At 37.2% G+C, this 25,906-nt stretch overlaps 1 protein-coding gene across 3 annotated transcripts in view; it reads left to right on the top strand.

The window, feature by feature from the left end:
- ENAH (ENAH actin regulator) overlaps positions 1–25,906 on the top strand; it is a 100,698-nt gene that overhangs the window by 21,721 nt on the left and 53,071 nt on the right. The window lies entirely within an intron of this gene.

Raw genomic sequence — 25,906 nt, 5'->3', positions numbered from 1 at the left:
TGTCTTTGTATGCAAATTTTTAACCTTTAGGGTGGTAAGGGTTGATGTTAAGTCAAATCAAAAGTTCAAATTTGGCAACTGGCTTCACTTTTCCTCCTCATTGTGAGTTCTGCTTCTGTTAAGCAGTCTGTTACGGTATGTAGTACACAGTATAGTGAATATATTTCTTTGCAAGTGAAATAAAAAGGAGGAGCAATCATGTTGCTTGTGCTATGGTAAGGCCAAAAGGGCATTATTAATTTTCCTCAGTGTGGATTAAGTGGATATGCAGATGAAGTAGTTTAAACTATCCAAATAGCACCTTCCAGTTTATTCCTTTTAGCAAATAAAGGTCTGCACTAGTAAAGAAAGATCTTTCTAAACATTTTGACAATTTTTTGACAGGTTACTTTAGTGATTGCTCTAGCAGTTTGTAATATTTTTATGAAACAGTTTCTATAAAAGTATTCTTTGTGTATGTAGCACAGAGGCAGTACAAGTTGCATAATTTGTATGGCTGGAAGGAAGAGCTTGAAACTTGTACAGATACTGTGTATGATTTATACTATGTAAGAACAGGGCTTCCTTGCAGCTATTGCTTCAGGTCACTGCCCTGCTGCTGTACCTCGTTTGTTACTTGTATTACAGGTCAGTATAGTTTTGCTTGGTTTTCTTTCTTTCTCTCTCTTTTTTTTTTTTTTTAACTACACCTAGGTAGATGTGTTTCGAACAAAACACAGAAAACAGAAGTAGAAATCCTATGACACAGAGGAATATTAAATTTGCAAGATTAGTACCTGTAATGCAGAGATGCTAGTACTAAGTCTTCTTTAAATTCACAGAACCCTTGTATGTCAGGAGAAAAGTCAGTAAATTCTTATGGTGTAGTAGTATAGACTCTTCCACATTCCTTTCCTCTAACTCCTTGTTATGAGAGTTGTAAAACCAAAGTGGAGAAAACATGGTGACCTCAGAAGACAGTTATGGTGGCAGCACTCTATATAGCATGACTTTGGTGGAAGTGTTTTAGTTGACACTTGCTTTAGTTGACACTTGGTTTTCAGTGTAAGTATTTATTGCTTGGAAAAAAACCCCTACCATCTATAATATCATGGTTAAAATCTAGTGAAATGCTTGAAATTGCTCTTCTTTTTAAGTTGTATGGTGGCTATTACGGTCTTGTTGCTTATATTTGTGAGTTGGCATAGTTTGTATAATATGAATGCTAGGATTACTCTGGGAATTTTAACATAAATTTCTGGATGTTTTAACTCTTAATCTAGCACTAATGAAGATTTGGAGCTTGATTTCTCTCTTATATCCTCCATTACGCACAGGAGTAGTACTTCAGTGATGGAAGGTGGCAATTTTCTGGGCTTTGGATATCGAAGAGGTTAATAGTGTAATGTTGAAGTACAAGCAAGAAACTGATGAGTAACTCTTCCTGATTTGTTCTGGGGAGTCTGAAATGCTGTTTAAAAAAGTTCACATATAGTGTACACACAGAAGGTATATTTACTTACAGCAAAATTCTTATTTTTTTGTCTGACAGTTGTTAGCTGTAAAGAATGCATGTAGCTGTATGTAAGAAAACGTAGTTGTGTTCTAGTTCATTCAAAATTCAATTAAGTTTCCATGTCAGGACCAAAAGCTGTTTTCATTTACAGTTGTAAAGCTCCCATTGAAAGAAGAGGAGGTTATGTAATTTAAATTTAGGCCAAACTAGGTAACTAGGTTCTTTTGGATGTTTTGAATCAGTGAATGATGCAGAAAAGCCCTTACTTGTCTTGTATGTTAGAACTATGAAGGGGTGGCACCTAGTGAGAATGTACGCTGACCACAATGAGATGCCTTTATAAATGACGTGCTTTGAACTCCATTTTTAAAGTGGATAACTTTTTTAATACACAAAACCTCTGCCTTTTGTTTCCTTTAAAAACTGCTGTGAATTTAATGAATTAACTCTTTGATCCAGTTAAGATGCCAAACTTAGTATTTAACTATTTTGTTTTTCAGCAGTATTTTTGCAGACAACTAGGTGCAAAAATTAGAGTGTACTTAAGTGTTTTGAATGTAACTTCTTTTCATGTGCGCTTTTTTTTTTTTTTCCTGGGAAATCAAACTTCTTGACTGAAAAGGTGTTCAAGGTTTGGTTTGTTTGGGTTTTTTTAATAAATGAATGTGCTGTAAATGGTTGTTTTTTTTTTCCTGATAATTGTTTTCATAGACATATATAATACTGTAACCTAGATTAAAGTACAAAAAATACTGCAATAAATCAGAATTCCTACAAAAATTGTAATGACAACAAATTGGTAATGAAATTCCATTTATAGCAACTTGCTGTTATAATTGAATCATTTAGTTTGAGTTTTGTCACTGGAGTACCCAAAACTGAATATTGATGAATGGTGGACATGATTCTGGCTGTTGTCGCTGCATAAATCTTGCAGAGAACAGCATTTTTTGGCTGTTGTGATTCTACATTGGTGTAGAGAAAACAAACTGAACAAAAAGTGTTCAGCAAGAAGAAATATTTTTCCAATAAAAATCAAAATGATGGGATTGTTAGTTAAATGTAAGTATGGAGATTTCAGATTAATTAAATCTAGGCTACATAGGGTAAACTAAATTTAGACTACTAATCATTACAGTACATATTAATTTAATGCTATGGCTTTCTCTTCAGAGAAAGTGCTGGTGTATTGAAATTCTCTTTGTAAGTGTTCTTAGCTGTTAGCAGGCTTGTTATCAATGGAGAAGGGGTCTCGGGGGAGCTTTCAGTCACAAGTGCTGCCACACCACACCCAGGCTGCTTAGCATGGCTGTTCGGAAAAGTTTCAGTGGATTCTGCAATACCTCACTATTTAAGTAGATGCCACTTAAAACTATAGGAAATGTAGTACAATGATAGAAGTCAATGCTTTGGCTTCTGATCATAAAGAAGCTTCAGAGACATCAGAAACTGAGTGCAACTCTTTAAAGTGTAGTACTTTATGGAAAGTTATTTTAAACGGCTTCAGAATCGAGAATGTGGGGCTTTGTTTCTCTAAAGATATATTTTTCCATTACAGCTATGGTCATGCGAACTCGGACAATGTATTCACTGATTCAAGCTAAAGATTGGTATTTGAAAAAAGAGGACCTGGTGTCTTTCAGATTGCACTTTGAGTCAAACGATGTACACAGAGCAGGACTTTGAGCAAGCATTCTGCAAACAGACCTTGTGTGTACCTTCTGACAGGTTTTTTTATTTCATTTTGTTAAAAATGTAACCTCTTCATATAAGCGGAAGTCAAAACATTCAAAAACATAAATTTGCTGTATGTATCTTGATGACTGCAAATATTGCTGGTAGACTTAAAACTTGCATATAAGCTTCCATTAGCCAGTATTTCTAAAAATGTGACTTTATATACAAAAGAGGAGCATGGATAGTACCAGCCTGATTCTGGGACAAAGAACATCCATGCAAGCTTTCCTACACAACTTTCCTCTCTGTTTTCTTGCAGACGGACTCACACCAATCTATTACAAAAAGCAGAAGAGATGGTTCTGCATTTCCTTTTCATCCTTTAAACATATTTATGCACCTAGCATGAAAGGTCATTCACAGTGGCTGGAGCTTTGAAGAGCAAACAGCACATTTCGGAACCGACACCAAATACCACAAACCCAAAATGATTGAACTTTTCTTAGGAAGAGCGAGTTAATAGTTGTTCAACCTTCAGCGGTCAGTTGTTTAAATCTAATTATCAGAATTGTCCCAAGGTGTTAGAATTTATTCAAATACTGTAGGATTACAGAGGAGAACTGATGCCTGGTTTTTCAGGGACATTGGTAAGGTCAATTGCTCAGGCATTTGTTGTTACTTATTGCTATGGCAGTAGTAGCAGCTAGAGGATAAACATCTGAAGTTATTGGTAACTGAAGGTAAATTCGACTTAAATATGGACTGCAACATCTGAGAATCTAATGCATATATGCTTCTGCAGCTGTGCTGCAGAGCTGGCATAAACTCTGGTAAGGTGGTGAACAGATAGTAAATTGCCATGGTTGCAATTGCCAGGCACCTGCAGATGTTTGTGCTGGCTAACGTCCTTGGGTTTCTAGAACAACTGAAGCACAACAGAGTGTTTTGAGCATTTTGGTAGCAAAGCTGACAGTGCGCTACATGTGAAGAGAAGCTGTACGTGCTCAGGACTTCTGGAACCATCTGTGCCCCAGAACTTTTAAAAGAAGCAGATAAAGGTCCAGACAGTTTGAGAGAAAAATTTGCATTTTTCTTATCAGCTGGAACAAATACCATTTGAGTAAACACAGTGGAATGAGTTTTTGCCAGGCACCTTTATGATCTGAAACATCTGAAACTTAAGTAGAATAACACTAAAACTAAAATGATTAGTTTTACTTCATTAAAAATTGTTGGGAACTGAGTCTAAGAGTCTGTTCCTAGATTGTGTAGGGATTGGTTGTTTCATTTTAAGGAAAATTATTGCTAAAGGCTGATGAGTTCTAGGGATGATAAAGACCGTTAACACATAATGTTGATTATCCTCACTCTTCTCCTATCCCAATCTTCCATCATTTGTGAGGGCGATCCATAAGGATATATTATAGTGCCATGTATAGTATCTGCTGGTTCTCAGAACAGTAATGTAAATGCCTCCTGTGAAGTTAAAGGAAGAAGGATTTCCATTTTGGTGTGTGCCCCCCCCCCCCCCCGAAGTCCCCATCTCTACATGTGCTACCATGTGTAATATTTGAAACTTGGAATGAGAACATTTGTGTCTTATAACGTGTCTGAAATCTTTAGGACAAATGCTGCTTTTTGACCTTAAAAACACACAGTTTAGTCTGTCCATCCGCATATGGGAAACACTTAATGAGGACCTTTATTATGCAAGTACTGCCTTCTTTTGGGGGTGGGCTGGGGGGTGTTGTTTGTTTGTCAGCAGCCCTGAAGGTCTTCTGTGTGTCTCTTGTGGAAGTCGTGTATCTAAGGAGGCAGAACATTCTGCTTTAACCATAGAGAGCTCATTCGGTAATCTGTTATCCTGGGTTTCAGAATTAATCAGGTGCCAATTCATAATTTACCAGGAACATTTCTAAACACAGTTGTATTTGAGGGACTGTTTATCCCAGGCAGATAAGCTAAATACAGATCAGTTGGAGAAGGGTGAGAAAAAACAGTAAGAACACTTCTAAGGATATTAAAGCTGTCTCTCACTTGTGTTGAGGAAGTATTCTGAATTCAGTGTGTGTTTTTTAAGACCCTTTTCCATTTCCTAAACTACTAATGTAAGTGCAAGTGTTTAGATCCTTGCTCAGTTGATTTCTTGCACATAACTTAGTCTCTTGAATGTTAAAGGAAGTTGGGATATTCTGGGCATCCATGTTTTTTACTGCCATGGATACTGAGGGCTGTGATGCAGAGGCTCAAATGACACGGCACAGTGTTTCAGGCCACCAGCTGGTGCTGTAATTGCAAATTAGTTGAGCTGTGGCTTCAGATCCTAATAAAGTTATGCATGCTCTTTCGGTGTTTCTAAGACATGGGACTGGAGCTGTGGTCTGGGAACATCTGAACCAGATTCATTTGGCTGATTGATTCTTACTCCATACCTTCTGAAACAGCAGCCTGCTGATCTGAAAACGATAAAAGCAGCACCTACTAAGTGCTGCAATACATTCAGTAACTCTGCTGGATGTTGACCTTACTTTGCACAGAGCCAGCATCGGTCTCTTCTGTGGCAGGGTTCATCCGCAGCCTATACCTGCGAGCCGAGTGGGCTGGGATGCGAAGTCGCTGACTTGCATTGCTGCAGCGGGGGATCTGAACATCGGGGCTCTGTCCCTCCCTGCGGAGCTGTCAGAAAGGGGTCCTTGCAACTTCTGCCTGGAAGTATGCCCTGGCGGTTGCAGGGCTGCCTACGCACAGGGACGCTCCCACAGTACTGAGCTGAGAAGCAAGAATCAGATAAACTTACCCTGACGTGTTTAACTTTTTCAGGATCTTCTGTGAGATTTCACAATATTTCTAAATAGTCTGTTCTAGTATTTCATTGCTGTTACTGTGAGGGGAATTTTCCTGTTACTCATTGTTGTTTATGGAGGATGTTGTTAGTACATTCTCAGGTTTCTTCCTTTTCGAATGCTTTGCTCTCTTATTTTTTAGCCACCATGTCTTTTTTTGTAGCACTTCTGCCTTCCAGGTGTTTTTTCCAATTTGTATGTCTGCTGTAGTCCAAAGCATGTTACTTTGTGCTTATGTTTTTGGAAAGCTAATTGAAGTTACTTTTTTCCTTATCCTTTAGATTTTACATCTACTTCCATTTTACTCATTATTTATATGGTAATGCTTTATATATCAAAACCATATAAAACTATATACTTAGTATGCAGTGCTCCCCTCTGCCCGGAGTAAGTTGGGTAATGATGAAAGGTAGTGGCTGTCTCCTCTATGTGATCTCTTGTCCTTCCTCGTAGCAACGTAGTACTTTGCATCTAGTCTTGTTACGTGCCTGTGTTACCTGAGCCAGATTGTTACAAACAGTTCCCAAATGACCACTAGCAGTTACAACTTTTTTTTTTTCAGTATGCACTATTTCATGACAAGCTACTCATTAGATTTGTCACAGAAAAGATTGTAAATTGCTAAATCTTACATTCCACAGGTAACTGGGAATCTTTAGTTTTTATGAGTATGTTTTTCATGCTTTAGGGTAGATTTGCCCCTCAGTAGGAAGCTCTTGCTCTTGGCAGTAATGACACTATTTGAATTGTTTTGGCTAAGCCAGTGTTAACATCTCTAGATCTTACAGTATGAATGCTGGTTACTTAATGGAGGTTAAGAAACTCTGCTTTATACATCTGGGGTTTTTATACAATTCTTTTTTTTAAACTTTGTATAAATGTATTCCCTATTGCCTTATGCTGCTATATAAAAAACTTGATTTGTATTTTCATGAATCTGCTCCATAAGCTGAATGTCTTTACCTGATGCAACAGTAGTTCTGGGTAGTTCAGGATGCTGCCTCACCCCTTTGAAGGCTTTTCTAGCTGTTTCTTTAGCTGTCGAGGTGAATGAAACACTGGTGCTCATGGTGGGTCCCACTGTACGCTGTGGCTTGTGAGGAATTGTGAATAGTATTGGGTCCATGCCCAGACTTTTCCAGTTGCTTTGAATGCTCACTTAAAATATGTTGACTGCTTTTCTGACCATTGTTAGGCAGGAAGAGGTAAGACTGCATGCTGGTACTTATTATTGTATTTTTTTCATTTGGGTATTTTCTTTAAAGTGACTATCAAAGTTTTGGGCTTTTTGTGTTGGTTTTGGGGTTCTCTTAAGAATTCATTCTCCTGTGAACATCTGTCTACTAAATTTAACAGATATTAGTTGTTAAAGAACATTGTCTGATGTCCCTGCTAGTGAGGGGAGCTGTGTTGCCATATCTAGATTTAAATAAACTTTGTTTTCTGCTTTGAGTGCAGATGATGCTGTTAGTCTGACAGAGTATCATAACGAAAATGGCTACTGACATTCAAACTACTGTTTTTAAAAATGCCTGAAGTTGATTAGACTCCCTAGGTCACTGGCAGCCTTTGATGGCTGGAATAAAAGCTGAAGTAACTGGTTTCTAAACCAAACCAGAATTTTGGATTATTCAGTAGATTGTGCTGATGGGGTAGCTAGCCAGTTTGCTGGGGCTTCTTGTCTCTTACGGCTTGAAACAGCCTTTCTGTAGCTTTCTCTTTGTTCACTCACTGCTGGCAATCAGAACCTTGAGTCCCCCCTGCTTGTTTTTGCTTCGTATGAGTCCATTTGTCTTAATTTTAGTTTTGTAAAAAGCCATGAAGCACTTCTGAAGCAACCTGTGTGAGGATGCAGAAGCAGAAGAGCTGCATGGAGTAGCATGTGCTTCCAATAATTTATGCTTACATTATCCTCCCTGCCACGTGGGTAGATGGATTCAGAAGTAGTGTGCGATCTGACAAAATATGATTAGTCTGCACTCATTGGTACATGTAGTGTCTGGGAAACCCTGATGTAAGTCTTGAAAAGCTTTATCTCAACAGTCTTTCTTGATAGCCTTTGGGAGTTTTTTTTCCAAAACAAATGACTCACAGCCCTTAGGTACTTCATAGATGCAGTGAGTGCTGTTCTTTGTACATAGGAGGAGGGAGAACAAGCAGTTTACCTTTTTGCTTTTAAAGATAATGATAAACTTTAAAAACAAAACAAAACCCCCCAAACTAATATGCTGATGTATGGGAGAATAAAGGTCATAATGGAAAAAAGTTTAAAGTATATAATTTTCTGAAGTCTATAATAAGCTTGTTAGTGTTTTCTGGAACATTACCTTTTTATTTTATGCATGCAGAAGTGTAAACTAAGTTCCATTGACTTTGTTTCATTTTACATTAACCAAATGTTATTGTTACATTTTATCACATGCTTTTTAAAAAGTGGATTTGCACAATTGAACATGCATACATGGAAAATGGATTATACTGTATCAAGGACCAGCTAACTGAACTGTGGTTGTAGCATATGCCCACATATGGCATAAAGTTGATAATAATAAAACTTCTTTTCTCTGGGTCCCCACAAAATAAATATCTAAGGTTGGTAGTGCAGTCTGCCTTTTTTGTTTGCTTACCTTAATTTTGCACCTAATCACATAATATATTCCAGAATATGAATGCGTAGCTAGTTTAAAAACGCAATATCGTGTTAAGCCCCTTGTCAGGTGCATTGCTTAACTAAGAGTGCTTTTGTGGGGCAGGTAAAAATTGAAGATAACTAAGTCTTGTTAAGTGTGTAGCTGGTGTTATCAAACTGATGTGTGCGGTACAGCATAGTTGTGTATGACTACAGCTTGACTTTAAAAAAAACAACCCCACCAACCCAAACCAAACCAAAACCCAAATGAAAAACCTGAAACTGCCTTAAAACTCTTCATTTGCAAGCAGTACCTAAAGGCCCTGGTTAGAGAGTAGGATTCCCAAACTTTCTGTTAAGAGGCAAGATGCAAGACAGTCCCTGTGTGGTTTAAAGATTAAACTTCTGAATGTACCTGTTAGGAGGGTGTCATGACACTGGAAAAACCCACCCTGGTAGTAAATGCTGTAAATAGCAGAAGTTTGTCCTGTGGTGTGAAGCTGAAGATATCTTAGCACTTAAATGACTGTTGTAGACAGTAACATAATAAATTAAAATGCCAATTAAAATAATGCAAGATTGCCTGGAAAAGGTGGTTTCTAAAATGAAGTTATAGCTGGGGAAGAAAGATAATACAGTGGTTGGACTGTTGATCTACAGTAATGAAAGCCACGTTAAATTTCTAGCTCCATGACAGCCATCTTGTACAATGAAAGAGGCCCATGGGATGCCAGCTGGATTGTGCTGCTTTTATACTTTAAAATAGCATTTTCTGATAATTACTGCTGGATTAGCTGAACTAGTGAAAATCCTTGTTCAGATAAAGCTTTCTGGCACTTGCAGTTAGCACAAACCTAAACAATGGATATGCTGATAAGGAGTCTTAATTTTCTAGCGTGAGCAAAATCATTCTTCAACTCACCTTTGTGTTATAGTTACTCCACTAAATAATCTATTAGCACAAATAATCAATGAATACATAATCATGCTTTTAAATATTCTTTTTCCAGTTGGAGCTTACAAATGATTTTTTTAATTTTTTTTTTTTCCTGTTGGAAAGTAGTGATTGGTATAGGTCTCTAGCTTTTTATTCCTCTGATGTATTTTTAATACTTTTAATATTAAACCACAGAATAAAATCCTTAATTGGCTAGAGCTGCGGTTCTGTTTGGGCTGTTTGTATTGGTGCTTTCTGGACTGAATTCATACCTTCAATTTAATGAGACGTATTTGCTTATGTAATGATTCACTGAAGAAACTTAGGTAAGAAAAGATTAGCAGAAAAATTAAGTACAAAATAGTAGTAAACTATGTAGTGCTTTTGGTTTAAATACTGGGCTTTCAGTGTTAGAAGGTATAGTAAGTTACACTCTTCAAAGAGGAGGCAGTAGAAAAACTGACATCTCGTTTAAAACTAATGCTAGAAAAAGGGTCTAAACATATCTTCCAGTTTTGATAGTAATGTAATAAATGCACTCTTATTAGATCAGGTTTTTTGATCTTATTGCTGTTTCAAAAACTTCTATTTTCCTGTTTTTTTAGTAAAGGAAGCTAGTAACTACTTTTTCTCCCAGCCCTAAAAGGAAAAAATATTTTTGTCAGAACTTTAAGGGACTTTCCGAGTAGTGCTGATAATACCATTGTGTATAAAAGACTTATACCATGGATTTTTTTTAATATAATGCATTATGTATTATATGTATTATATGTATTATAACATATGAAAATATAAAATCCATTGGCTTTTTTCTTTTGAGTAATGTTGTTGCAGATGAATCCACTCTGGAGTCAAGTCTTGTGCCCAGATTGAAATTCACGTGTAGAGGTTTGGATTTGTTGAATAGTTATTTGTGCTTATTCATGCGGCTATGCTTAAAGGTATGAATTGTCATGTCTGGGAAAGTTTTAAAATGTGAAAGTTCTCTTGGAAAGTACAATCTCCTTTTGCTTCTATCACCAGTAGGTGTGATGCAGTTTGTTCTAAAACTTGGGGGTAGAGGTAGGTGGTATTGTTACAGAAGTTCTTCAGGTGAACGTGGCTATGTCTGTAGATCTTAGTGTTTAACAGATAGCATATTTAAGATTAAAGTTATTGTGAAACAGAGTTGACTTTCCAGCCTTAAAATTCAGGTTTTGTTTCAAAACATGAGTATTTGCAAAGCTGAGGTAACAACTGGAGGGACAGCTGAATTGCCTAGGAATTGAGACCAGGAAACCAAGGCAAACAGTTTCTCACGGTTTAACTTGGTAACCGTTTTTCTGGTGTGAAGGCGGATCTCAGTGGCAATGTTTAAGAAGCTAGCAAACAAAACATCCAAAAATGCAGGAAATAAACTATTGCATTCTTAGGCAATAATTACATTGCCAAGAGGCTTGAAATACTAGAAGAGCTGCTTTCTGGAAAAACAAAGTGTGTAATGCCATGATGATGATGTTGATCGATTTTATAACTTTCATGAACTTGCATCATAATTTAGTCATTTCTTAGATGTGTGTGTTGTCTGCTCTGGAGTAAGACTGCTCTTTGTGTTTGGTTTTTTTTTCACAGGGTAACCATTTTTGTGGAGTTTTTGATAATAGACATATTTCAGAGAGGCAAGATATGTTGAAAAATAATTTTTGTGTTACTGAGATGCCAATTCAAATGTCCATTTATACTAGCTACTCTGCATGGATAAAACCCCTTCAGACAAGTGTCTAGAGCACACATCTGCATTGATACACTTCTGTTCAAGGGCTGCGTGCTTACTGCCACTTCACTGTAGCTGCTTAATTTTTATTGTAAGAGAAGCATGAAATAGCTGACACTGAGAAAATCGAACAGCTTCTACTCCATGGTTCATGGTGCATCTAGATCATCCCTTTTTCTAGGACAGAGCATTAGATGTAATGAATGCACAAATGTTAATGTTAATTATTAACTAGTTTGAGTTAGTTACTGCAATTGTCTGTTGGTGTTAAAAGTGGGTCACCGAGACTCAAAATACTTGTGCAGTGAATTCTAGCATTGATTTTCGTATTCCTGTTTGTGCTGTTCTTTGGCTCCTGGTTTGGAGAGGAAGAGTAGAACACTTCAAGCATTTTGCTTATAGCCTCGTTAATGTAAAAGTAACTTGTCCCTTCTGTTAGAATTACAGTAGCACATATATTACAGGACAGAATTATCTGAATCCCTCCACCAGCTCCTGAAAAAGGATTTCCTTTTTAAATCAAGCATGGCTACCATAAAACATTGGTAGAATTTTAAGATCAAACCAGCTTCACTAACTTGTCATCAAAATCATTAGCTGATGAAGCCAAACTTCAGACTTTGGGAAATTTGCGAATTTTTTTGCTGTTAAATAGGACTGTAAGAAAGATATTGATAGGGAAAATAATCACAGGTCTGAATGGTTATAGGTTAATTTAGAGCTGCATTTAATAGAATAGTGTATGTAAGTGGGTTTATACCTAAGGGACTAGATTTTAAAGATAAGCCTTAGTACCTTGAGTGAAGTGTGTTAGTAAAAATTGCTGGAAGAAGTGAGGAATTGGGGTCTGTAGGGTGGAATCAGGACTTTCTTCACGTTAGAGGCTAAATTCTTGACTGACTTGAAGTAAAACTCGGAAAAAGGGCTTCTGAAATAGCTGTGTGAGTAACCACTTCAAGAAGGATATTGTTATTAAGTAGGTTATAGGAGGAGTGAAAAAATAATCACTCATTTAAAAAGTGATATTTAGAGATTAAATGATGTGGGAAAGAAATCAGAGTTATTCAAAATAAGGCTGAATTAGACTTGCCAAAAAGTAATTTAGATCAAAGAAGAGAAGAGTGAAAGAAAAATATGCTATTCAGTAAGTGCAGTAGTTTGGCATGAAAGTTGAATTCATATTTTAATATAGGTGATAACTTGGTGTTCAAAGGCAAATATAAATAAACCATAATTGAAGTGGAAGCAGAATGCTTCCAGGTTGCGTCAACTTGATGATGATAACCTCTCCTTGAATTGTGCTGGAATTTGTATGTGGAAACCTATGCTCAAAAAGGGGAGTAGAGCACTACTGTAGATAGACGTGTAAGTGGAAATTTAGTATTCCTTTGTTATCATAGATGTCTATACTGAGTACACAACATGAGAATGCTCATTAGATCTTCCTGTACAAGGAAGCTAGAGTAACGTTTACAGATCAGTGTTTGCTTACTACACCGTGACTGGTCTTGGGTGGCTGAAGAATTCACTTGCTTAGAGTTTCTTGAATAAGGCCCATAACTTTGCCTTATCCTGGAGCCCTCAGAAATAAGGACAATATTGTCAAGAGGTGTGTTTATATTTGAAGTATTTTGTAGTACAGACCTGTTAAGAGATTTCAGAAATTCATGAATCAATCTTATGTGCTTTGTTGGGTGGAGAGTATGCAAGAAATGAGGCTTGTTCCACAGAAGGCTGCGTCTTTTTGTCTTGTTGACCAACCATAGGTAATTTTGCCATGATGTTTTTCACTTTTTGTTGTCTCAGAAATAATTACTGAAAATTATAAGATTGTTTAGCATTAATTTAGCCTAATTTTTTTCTATTTAGGAGATTTCTACAACTTGTTAATTTAGTATTATCAGTTATTCTTATTTCTAATATTTCCTGGTTTTTTTAAAGGTAATTTTTGTGTATAATTGATATCAAATCTAAAAATGTGAAGTGTGTGTATTGAAAATGTATGTGTGTGTGAACAAGGAACTGGCCTGAATATTAGAACAGTTTACTAGCTGCTGTGGTAAAGTGCCAGGTTAGGAAACTTGTCTTTTAAGTCTTTCAAGTAGAGAGAATTGTTGCCTCTTGCATATGCTTAAGAATACATGTACTGCTTTCTAAAGAAGAATAAGATGGAGTAGAATTAATACAGCACAAGACTAAGCTTTTAGCAGTATATTTATTTTAGGGAACAGAAAGTTTTCAAGATTAACTTGAGAAAATTGAGGTGTTGCTTTGTCTTTGCTGCTTTTTGTGAAGAATAGAAAATAGCTTTGTGCTAGATATTTGTATACCTTTTCAGAGTATTAGGATTACTAACACGTACTCTGCTGGTTTTGTAGTTGCCTATAAAAATGTTAGTTTCAAGTTACTGAAAAAAATTTACTACTCTGGTTGTTCTAATTTTGTAATGGCTTTACAAAATGCTAATAGTCTTTAGGAGAAGAATCTTTGTCATAGTCATAAGCACATCTGTAATGTTTAGGAAGTGTCATCTAGGATCATTGCTTGGAAATTAAATCATTTGAGTAGGATGCTCTCTACTTTTGAGGTATTCACTGGGCTGGTTGGTTATGTGGTAGAAAGGAGACTAGGATGCTTATGAAGCACTGCTGTTCAAACTAAAAACTGAATTTAGTTTATTTAGTGAAGGGTGGCCTTCTAGGTGAGCAAGGTGCATCTGTGCTGACTCACCAGGCACAATATTTGTGAGTACTGAAATATTTAGTTGCACAATGTTATGGTGATGAAGCCAGGGTTTTTAATTGGAGATGCAGTTTTTTCTTTGTTTCAGAAAAAGTTAATCACTTCAGTATCTCAGTTTTGTAAAAAGGTATGATGACACCTGTCTTCTGCAGTGTTTAGTAAGTATCGATTGCTGTGTCAAAGAAGCCACTGTTTTTAAGGCTAGTATTAAGTTTGTTCAGTTTTGAATTTTTCCATGGCTTTCTTGTGAACTTCATGATAAATTCTGTGCCCAGTGAGCTACTTCTGTGTGAAAACACAGGCTAGTCATTGTCAGTTTTTACATTTCTTTTTCTGGCAGGCCATAAATCGGGTGAGTGTTTGAAGCATACAGAGAAAGAATACTGTATTTTGAAATGGGCCTTTTCTTGTCCATTGTTTCTAAATTGGGGAGAGGCACCTCTAGTGAATATTTTCTCCATGCAAACAAACAAGGTGCAGGTCTCCATGCAATCTGTGCCTCTAAGGCGCGCTGCGCGGCGCGGCTTGGTTCAGGGGCAGTTCAGAAAGCAGCACAGGTACAGCTCCTTTTGCTGCTAGTGGGAGGTGTGTGATGAGGCAGAGGTGGAGAAGCAGTGACAGAGGTGAGGAGCAGGAGTTAGTGGATTTGGTTATGAGGAGAGGTGGCCTCACCTGGAGGAGTGAGAACGGCACCTCTCTGGGATTAGGGGATTTGAGGAGTGGGTCATGTTAACCAAGGGCTGTGGAGTGAGTGAAGTAGGGGCAATCGCTGGGGCAAGAAAGCATAAAGTAGTGGAGGGAGGGAGGGAGACAGGAGGTGAAAGAGCTGGGTGGTTGCAGCAGGTAGCACAGTAGACATGAAAAGGGAAAGTATTGCATGCTGACAGAAGGAAGGGGAAGATGTGAAGAGCTTTGGCATACAGGAAAGTTGGACTGATCTAATCAATTAGTGTTATCTTGGAGGAAGGAAGTGAGTAATACCGTGATCAGCCTTGACAGGTGTTTGTCTCATCTTTTCTGAAAAAGAATCTCACATGAAAGGGGATTCTAGCAACTCCTTTGTTAACTGTTCTGGAGCATAACTACAGTTATAATTAATTTTGTCTAATGTTTGACCAAAATTTATTCTTAAAGCTTTTTTCTTCTTTGTTTTCCTCTACATGGAAAACAATGTCACCTGCTTTTTTTTAAAACCACATTTTACTTTTTGTGCCTTACTCCAGTGGGAGTACTGAATTTGATTCCCGTCTATGCATCCGCTGGGTGCTTGAAAAAAAGGGAGGAGGTGAGGGGCCCACATTAGGATTATGTAAGTATTGCATGTAAGATGTTTGGAGTAATCCTCCCACTTTGAGCAGTGTCTGGGTCGAAGTAATGTGCTCAAATTTCTCTGTCTCACTTCACTATACGTCTAATAGTTTCATGGGGTATTTTGGTTTTCTTAATAGTAGTAAGAATGATGAAAAGTTTAGGAAGAGCTGGTGAACACTGAAAACTTGGTTGGTTTGATCTAGAAAGGAACATACTGAGAGGTCTGCTTTCTCTTGGATCTTTACTTACCAAGTCCTTGAGTTCAATGGTTTTTGTTTTGCTCTCCCTAATTCCATCCATAGTTGAAAACTGTAATGTTTTGTTTCTCTTTCACAATCAAATTCAGTGAGTTACTCTGCCAATCATAAAAATCTAAAATAGCTTAGTAAAATGCTATTTTAAATATTCAGACACTTATTCAGTAGTACATGTCAGTGATATAAATACTATAGTTTATTTAAACCTGTTACTTTTAGACATTGAACATTAGAACTACTATTAGTGTTTAAGATCTTTCTTTATAGGCTACAGAAGGAGAGGCTGGTTGAAACTTCAAGTGTGAAATGCATGTTGGTTTTTTGGGGAAGAACATTCCAATAAAATGAGGTGCTAGGGCAGTGATTGTCATAAGTAAGGTACTTATGATATGTCTGCAGTTCAGTGGGATCTTCTCAAAGGAATTTTATTTCTTCTAGAGCCATAGAATGACTTAGTCAAGGTGGGAGTTCTTGGAGTTCATCTGTTCCAGTCCCCTGCTCAGAAGGGGCCATCCTCTAAGTTAGGTCAGGATGTCCAGGGCCTTGTCCAGTTGCATTTTGAAGTCTCCAAGGATGGAGATTCCACAGCTCCTCTGGGCAGCCTGTCCCAGTGTTTCACTGCTTTCTTGGTGCAACTTTTTCTTACCTGGTTGAAAGCTCCTTTTCTGCAACTTTTGACCATTACCTCTCATCCCTCTGTACTGCACTTTTGAAAAGACTCTGACTCTGTATTCTCTGTAATGACCTGTTGAGTAGTTGAGAATGGTAGTTACGTTCCTGCCTTAGCTTAAGACTGAACAAACACAGCTGTCTTGGCTGTTCCTCATGCATCTTTTTCTCTAGCCCCCTTAATGGTTTTCTTTTTGATTTGTTCCAATTTGTCAAAGTATTTTCTTCTGTTGGGGAGCTCAAAACTGGGCACAGTATGCCAGATGTGGTCTGAATAGAGGGGGAATAATCACCTTCTGCAGCTTTGTAGTTATTTTGTCCCAGGTGCAAGTTTTTGCTCTTGCCTTTGAATTTCTTGAGGTTTCTGTCAGCTGGTTTGTCCAACCTGCTGAGACACCTCTGAACAGCTCTACTGTCCAGCATATCAATCTATCCCAATTTAGGGAGAACCATCCATAGGATTGCTGAAGTTCCATTCCATCCCATTTTCCTGATCATTATCAAGGACATTAAACAGCATCAGAGCCGGTATTGACCCCTGAGAAATTCGCCAGTAACAGCTTACCAGTTAGAAGTCAAACTGCTTTCTGCAACCCTTTGAGCCTCTGGCTTCCCATATCTTGGTTCTTGCACTGCTGGAGGATGGTCACAACATTTGCCTTTTTCCAACTGTCAGGAACTTGTCTTGATCACCTTGTAAAGATGTTAGAGTGGCCTCATGATGTCACCACCTAGCTAGCTCCACCCTTGTTGGGTGCATACTATTCAATTCAATAGGTTGTCTGTATCCAATTTATCTAACTGGGGCCCCTAACATAATTTTCCTCTACCACAGTACTCCAGTACTCATGCAGACCTGGGAAGTCAACAAACTTGCCAGCAGAGACCAAAGCAAATACGTGTAGCGTTTTCTGTGTCCTTTGCTGCTAGATAACCTGCCTCTCATCTGCAGTGGAACCACATTTTCCTTGATTAATTCATGTTAATGTCAATGTGGTGTTTAAAAAAAGTGCTCAATTAACAAAATATGATTTTTATTTTCATATTTTTTAGGCGAGATTAAGTTTTAGAAAGACACTTCATAGAAGAATCTTTCTTGTAATGAACTGTGAATTGCATATTCATGTATTAACACCAGGGTTATAATCTCTCAATCTAAGATCAGCCACGTTCCCTTTACATAGCTCTACATCAGAGGCAGCCATTACATTAAACAGGTAATGTAAAAATGCTACTATCTCACTGTTCGAGGAGGAGTTGGACATTGTTTATCTGAAAGTAAAATGAGTTACATGATCCGCAGAGATGGTAATGTAATGACTGATTCTGTTGCAGTGGGTGTTCAGGATCTCAGATTGCCCGGGGAATCTGGACTCTGAAAGCTGTGATTTGTACCATGTGTCAAAAGCTTAAGAAATAACATAATAAGGTCACATTTTGTTACAATATGTATAGAAGATAGGAAGTGTGTATTAAGTTGGTTTTTCATAGGAAGTCATCAACTGTCAGTCTAGTTGCTGAAGATGATGTTGTTTTTCATGTCCACTTAAAAAGGCTTTCCATAGTGCAAATGGGCTCAGATTCATGGAATTGTAACAAGGAGAAAAATGAACCATCAAAAATAGACTATTGGTAGGAAAGAAGTAATGTATCTGGCTAGAGTTTGGCCCTGGTCTTTAAGACCTTTAAGTTAAAAGATTTGAATTTTTAGACCTGTCACGATTGTTCCTATTCAGTACAGGTATTGATTTTGTTGCTGTTAGCTTAGTTCAATTGCAGCGTACCCTGGTGCTTACTAATTGGTTCATTCCCAGATTGTGCTGTAGAGCTTGTTTTCCGTTAGCTTTGTCAAAAGGTAGACAAACCAAGAAACTGATTTTTGATAAAAATCTGTCTTGAGATGGATGAGAGATCATGGTAAGAATATTCTGCTCCTTTTTTACTGTTGTAAAATTACTATCCAGGCAATATTAGCCTTGCAAGCCAAAGGTTTTGCTGCAGTAATGCCACTGTATCATATCTGCATTGAGGAAATGTAATCTATTTAAATTACTGCATAGATTCTGCATAACCTTTTAGTATAAGTAAAGTAGTAAATGCCCTTGAGAAAGATGTTTGAAGAATCAGTGGAAAATGGATTTGATTATAAAAGCGTAGTATTTTCAGGAAAAATATCTGTATAAATTACAAAAAATGCCATGTCTAAGAGAACACCCTGTGTAAGAGGATAAAAGAAACCAAGAATATGGATGGGTACATGGAGGAAGCATAAACCAAATTATCTTATTTCATGGTTCTATGGAGTCTAAATGTAAGACTTTGTTTCACCAGTATAAAAATAATGGCCGGGCAGATATCCACTACCAAGTTCCCCCATAGTACAGTAATACAGACAAGTAAAGGAAAAAAAAAATCAAGGCTAGCAGGTAACCTATGGAAGATTAAGTGATGGAGATGAAGTCCTGAGTTGGATCATGGCTTTTTTGGGTAATAGTTTTGAGCAGCTCTGGTTTTATAGAAGGCGGTGTATACTGTAGATGACAAAAGTTAAGAATTTTATTCTTTGTTTTAAAAAGCAAGACAGCAAATGGTCATTCCTTTTGTCTGCTGAAGTAATTGCTTAAGAAACGCCCCTTCCTTTGTGTATTAAATGATTTTAGTTTCTTTTCCTGTTTGAAAACTGATACCTGGTTTGGGGTAATCATACAGCCTCTTTAGTTTAAGATTTGAGAAGTGACTTCTTGTACTGGTTAAATAGTTCCTTGCCTGAAACGTATACGTGCTAGGTATCTTAATATCATCTTCATTTTCAGATGAAAATTGGAAGGTTATCTTGAGAGAGTATTTATGAATTTAAGTTTAGGATGGAGATTGTAACTAAGTATAATTAGTCATTTATGTACAGTAATATATATTGTAGCATATTATATATATGGGTAGCTATCATTAATATAACTGGATTAATGGTGTTCAAAATCCATTATTTCAGTCCGCTGCTATTAATTCCAATCAATCCTTTGTTTTTGTTGATGTTCGTCTCTGTACTGTTACTATTTCTTGGTTTGACTGTCATTATACTCTCTCTTAGATATTCCTGATTCCCTTTGAGGGGATAGGTGAATTTTTATGTGAATCAGCATACGACAAACCTAGAGACAATACTGAATTGCCAACTCAAAATTACTTTGTCCGTTGTATGAAATACTCTTAGGTTAAATATGGCATGTGGAACAATGTTGGGAAAGCTGGGGCTTATAAATTGGTAGTGCTATGTGAAAAGTAGACTTTCATTTGTCATCAAGCTGCTGTTCTAAATAATGTTTCTTTTTGTGCTTGAGTGTCCTGCAATGATTTCCTTCACCTGTTTGAAATTCACCTGCTGCTATGGAACAAGCTACAACTGCAAAATTGTGAAGGAACAGATTCAGAGCAACAAGAGAAATTTATTTTGTAAATTGCACTTGCTCCAAGAGCAAATTGCTATTAAATTAATGTTAAATGCTTTTATATATGAGATGAAAAGCAATTTTCTTTCACTGGAAAGTGTTCATTGAGCAAAGAAAGTTTAGCTTCAATAAACTGTGTACAAACTAAAACTCTGGAATGGAGTGTTGCGGACTTCTGTGCTGAAAGCAAAGCACTGTTCGTTTGCCAGCTATTAATACGCGTTTAGATTCAGTTTCCCCTGCTCCTTAGCTGTAGGAGTTTTATTTCTAGTTGGGACTTTCCCATGCAGGATTTCCCTTTGGTTTCTGATGTTGCAGCTAATCTGTATTCTGACTAATTCATGAGAAGAAAAAGTGGGAGAGATGAATGAATCCCTTGGTTATCAGAGACGAAAAAGTGGGAGAGATGAATGAATCCCTTGGTTATCAGAGACAAAAAAGTAGGAGAGATGAATGAATCTCTCAGTTATCAGAGACAAAAAAAGTGGGAGAGATGAATCAATCAGTTATCAATCAAAAGTTTTCTAGGCACAGGCAAGTACTAACTCAATTAGCAGGAGAGCTATTAGTGAAGCAATCTGGAACTACTCCCTCTGCATTCACCTCCCATTTGAAGAGCAGCTCTTGTTTGAGTTTGACCTGCTAGAGGAAATCAACAACCAGTTACAGTGTCTGAAGAAGAATCTGTATGAAGACCAGTCAGATAAATCAGCTGGTCTCAATGTCTTATTCTAAAACCTGAATAGCAGATAAATTCTGTGCTAGCTGAAGTGTTGGAGTGGACAAGCCACATCATTTGAAGTTGGATGCAAGTAGCATAGCGTGGCGTAGTTCCTTCTGCTGTACCAACCACATAATGTTCCCCTGCAGCAGTGTATTCAGCTAGGTTTTCGTAATGCAGAAAAAGTTGAGGTTATCACCTTTCAACTGAGGATGAGTTACAGAGGAAATTAGTTTATTTTAAGAACTACTATGTTAACCCTTGCTGAGCCCCAGTGGATTGTATTTTTTCATGATGTCCTGTTGGTGGCATGGATGCCAGTCCAGTTGGCAGGAGGAGATGGTAATTGTTGTACTCGGCTTCCTCTGAGATTTGCTTTTGGCTAAAGTGCTAAAGTTCAAAAAAAAATGAGTAAAATTAAAGGAGTGGATTATGAGTTAAAAACTGAAGTGACCCAAAATTCTTCCCCTCTACCGACTCACATCAACGTACACACACACACACACCCCCGCCAACAAATCCAAACCCCTTCACCTACTCCCCAAAATAAATATTAATCTATGCAGTTGAGTTCAGTCTGGCTGTCAGCAGACCATGGTGTGAGGAGCATATTTGAGGGCATTGGAAACATTTTTATGTTAACTTTAAGATGCTACCGAGTAGCTTAAGTATTGAGTTAAGCTGAATAAGCAGCTTAGAACACATGACAACTTTGTCTACAAAGTGTTTGTTTTAGTTAATAGAAAGTAGGGTTACAGTACTCAGTATGTTGTGGGGGTTTTTTTTGTTGTTCATTGGTTGGTTTTGTTTTTTTTTATTAGTGAAGCGGAGAACAAGCATTTTCACTGTGATGTGCCAGCCGGGGTTCAGGAACAAGCAAGGAAAACCATTTTACAAAACACCACCACCAAGATGTAAAACTTCATATCTGGACCAGTATTTAACTGCTTTTTAAAAATGTGTATTTTGAGATGTTAGTATTGGAAATGTTTGGAGTTTCTTTCTAGCTTTGTGCCACATGGTTTGAAAATCCTAAACAGGCATTTGATGAATCAGCGTCTCTTTCCATTCCTTCTGTCCCACAAAGACTGCACATTTAAGAACATATTGTTATGTTTCTGTAAATTGAGAACATAGCAAAAAAAAAAACCCCAAAACCCCTGAATCACCAGAAAAAGCGGTAGTGGGATACGATTTTCAAAAAACCTCATTGTTACATCACTGACAAAAATACTAAAGGTTGAGAATCAGAGCAATTGCAGGTTTTTCTTGCTCTTGTTAGTATATTTAAATGATCTTTTCTGTGGCTGCAGTCATGCTGTTTTCTGTATGAGTTTGATCATTTAAGTCTGTTTATCCTTTTTAGTTCTTGAGAGAGGAAAACCAAGCATCCACTTTTGGGGGAGAGAAAAAAAAGGCTTGAGTCAGCAGACTGTGCATTGGTGTCACTGTGCATTGAGCTTAAGAACTTGGGATGAGAAAGAATGAACACATTCCATCTGGGCAAAAGAATGATGTCTGTTAGGGTTCAGTTTGCTATGGTTTTTGAGCTTTCTGTATGATCTCATCACTGGAGGAGGAAAGTATATTCTCCCATAAGAATAATCTTATACTTATGATTCATTACTACTGTGGTTTTTTGTTTGAGTCTTTTGAGTGCCAGACCTCCCCCCACTCTTCCACCTCAAATAAAAACCAACCACCCTGTCTTTGGCTTTATATGGTATTGCTGTAGGTGGACTTATCCAGAATAATGGTTGGCTTTAACAATCAGAGCCTTACGTCTTTGTCTAGAGAAGAAGTCCTCCTAACATATATTTATCTAGGTATTTGTCAAGCTTTACATTTTGGGAAGAGAGCTTGTACACTTTGTTTCCTCAGGTTTGTTAAGTACTGTTTTGCATGAATGTTCCTTTTTATGAATTTTCTGTTTTCTGCATATAATTTAATATACTTAGTTTGGTAAGTTTACTTGGGAACAGACAATTTCTGAATTTTTCTTAGTTAATGCTTTAGATTGTCACTTTAGTTCTGCAACCCACTGCCCTAATAAATCAGCAATCAGTTCTTTGAGCAGCTGTGCATTCTGGCAGTAGCATTTGAAGCTGGAGATGGATCCCTTCGCTCACTCTCCTGCATCCCCTAATGAGCTCTCATGTTGGGAAGGTGCAGGCTAATTCAAGTGTAATGGTGTCTGGAACCCTTACACCAGTACAGCACACCAGAAAAAGGAAAATTTGTAGATAGGCAAGTAAACGCGGTAGGATTCTTTTGAAGGCCTAATGACATGGCAAATAGATGAAGACCCTTTTTCTTTTCTTGCAACTGTAAACAATTTGTTTATTTCCCACTAGTGCTATAGTAATGTCTGTTTAAAAAAAAAGTGTTTGTGATCAGACCAAAGTGATTCTGGTGCAGCGAATGAAGTAAGTCATCCTAACATCTTATGGTCAGTTCCTGCAGTCTAAGGGACATGTGCATTACAGAAAGCCCTGTGGACTGTGAAGAGCTCGTGTATAAATACTGAGATCAGTGAAGACCTGTTTCCTGTTAGAAGTACAGCAGGGAAGCGTAATAAGCTTGAAAAGCGAGAAATATGATAAATGATACTGTTCTGATTCACTTGGCTCTTGTTCCTTTGAACTGAAGTTTAAGTTCATATATATTTGTAGAAGAATTCAAAGGGCACTGGCTCAGGTTCTAGTAACAGTCTATATGTTAAACTCGGTATTTTTCTGGGAAAAGGTGGATCATGGAAAGAAAACTAGATCTTGTTTTTCATTGGACCTGTCAAAGATACAGTCATGAGCTAACAGCATGATTTTCAATTTGGTGTAGCCCTTTGAAGTTAGCGGAGTTCAGTTATGCATCTTATTTTTTAAAAGTGAATTTTTTTTGAGGCTTAAATACTTGCTTTATGGTGTCTAATTGCTGTCATATACTGTATATTATATCAAATATTAAACTATCAAATGGTCATTGAAGAGCAGACATAAAAAATCTTCTTTGCTAAAGCTCATGCCTTCATGCTTTTCTTCAAAACAGAATGTAATCACTTTAGAGTGCAGAACTTCTTACTAAGAGAAAGAAATTGAATTATTCTCCCCTACATCTAGTAAAGCACAATTATTGAACCCTGGAAAAAAGCTAGCACACTGTGATGGTTTAATTTCTTTCATTTTCCATTTTACTGCTGCAGTCTGATAAACAAAGTGATGGGTGGTGTGAACTGTTGGCAGGAGGGGAATATGTCACCTTCAGATTGGTACCTGGATATGAAAATTATAGACCTGGAACGTTAACATTTTAGTTATAGGATTTGTGTGAAATGAAGGCAGAAGGCTTATTGTGTAGTGATTGAATAGGTCAACTGGAAATTGTTTGTATTTGTCATTTTTTAAAGTATGTGAATCATCTCATGTCTTTATATAGGTAAGAATAATCCCCTGCTATTAAGAAAATAATTTTATTTTAAATGGAGCATGAAATATTTGAGATCTAGACTTGTGTAATATTTCCAGTTATAAGGCATAGCCTGAGAAGTGGAACTAAAAATAGTTTAACAGTTGTTAAAAGAAAAGCTAGAAATTCTACTCAAGGTCATCTTATTTGCACTTATTAATTGTGCCACTTGAATACCAAATAGTTCTAAAATGATTAGGGTTTTTTCTTGTTATGTTAAATAAAATAAAGTAAAAACTTTCATAAAACTTAGGCCTGTGGAAAGACCGTGGCAGGGCAAAGAGTGAGAATGCTCTGAATAAGAACATCTGAACTTCATGGTCTGTCCTACTAATTAAGTCTTCTGATCACTGTACCATTACTCAGTCATTCTGGTTCTACCTTCATTGTAATTGGAACATATTAGCTTATACTCATAGTCTCAATTTTTAATAGAATCTAAATGATTTTTCTATCTGTCTGACACATGATTGAGGTGAAGTTATTTTTTGGCAAGAACTCTGCAAACCACATGGCTCTGCTTCCAAATCAGTGTCTAGGTCCTGTCACCCATGGTTTTATCATGCCTGTGATTAATCCAAATTCAAATGTAGCAAAAACTTGTTTCGGGTTCAGAAATTTTCCAACTTTTCTGTAATACTGTTATGCATTTTAGAAAAACTTCTACTGTTTGTCATGTACTTTGTGAGCAGTACAGAGTGTTTCTAGGTTTGAACTTTGATATAGCCGTGTGCCAAGATACTCTAAAAATAAAGAAATCCAGAAGGTTCTTGCATTGTCCTCATCTCAGATGAGGGAACCTTCTTATTTACCCTTGGCATGTTTTTAATGGGACTGTGAAACACCTGAAACTTGTAACCAGTTTTATTTTCTTTGCCATCTAATTTTACTTCTTGGATCAAATGCAGTCCTTTCGGTCTAAACTGTAAACTATGCTTAGAAAAGAAGCACTGTATATATTTATGTTATAATTTTACTATCCGTGTATTGAACTAATTTCTGGCTAGAAAAAGGGTGTTCTAATTAGAGGTTGTTATCACGTTCTGATCTAGTTGTTGAATAGATGGTGAGACTAGAACACATGCATTTTTAAAATGAAGAATATATTTCTTCATCTGATCTTGAATCTCTCACGTGCATGAGAGACGTGAACTCGGTATTCCCTCTTCTCCCCTAGCCTTGAAAAGCATCCCAGTTTTGAGCACTTTTCTAATTGTTGGCATGCCATGGAAAGTGTGATAGAAATTGATGCTATGTTTTCTCAAAAAGTATTGAAAGTTAACAAAACAGCTGGATACACTGCTGTATTTTCTTGTGCTGGAAGATGGAAATAAGATACTGGGAAATTCAGCATGGTCTTTAAAAAAAAACCTCACCCCAACAAACAAACAACACCACCCCCAACTGACCAGTAAAAACCCACAAAAAACCCCAAAGAAAGACTGGGTAGGGGTGTGGGGGGGGTGGGGTGTCATCTTCTCCCTCCTTCATAAAATATGAAGAAATATTTCATTACTTTCCTTTGTAATTTATGAAGAATGCATGTCTCTTCAGTCTTCTCAGTTTACCAAACAGCAGGCCACATTCCTTGCAAGCCAGGCATCATGTGCTTTCTGTAATGTTGGATGTGCTGGAGTGGTATGTTCAGAGAATTTGACTTACTGATAAGAAATCATTCCTTTCTATTTTTATTTCCTGTCTGCATCTGGACATTTCCTGTAGAGACAACTTCCGTAGTATCACCCTCTCCTCTCCTAATAAATAGTGTGTTTATGGTGTGTTCTGCTTTCTTGTGTTTCTTGTATGATGACATTCATGATATGCGCTCCCTTTTAACTTTAGGCTGTACCTTAACTTCCAAATGACTGCCATAATCAGGATTAGCTACTGATAGCAATCTCCTGATGAAATTGCACTTTTCAGTAAACAATAAAACCTTTTCTCGGGGAGAAAATATTACATCT

This window comes from Accipiter gentilis, chromosome 30 (genome assembly GCF_929443795.1).
Source record: "Accipiter gentilis chromosome 30, bAccGen1.1, whole genome shotgun sequence".
Classification (NCBI taxonomy): domain Eukaryota; kingdom Metazoa; phylum Chordata; class Aves; order Accipitriformes; family Accipitridae; genus Astur; species Astur gentilis.
Note: the sequence above shows the minus strand (reverse complement) of the source record. Positions and strands in the feature narration are given on the sequence as shown.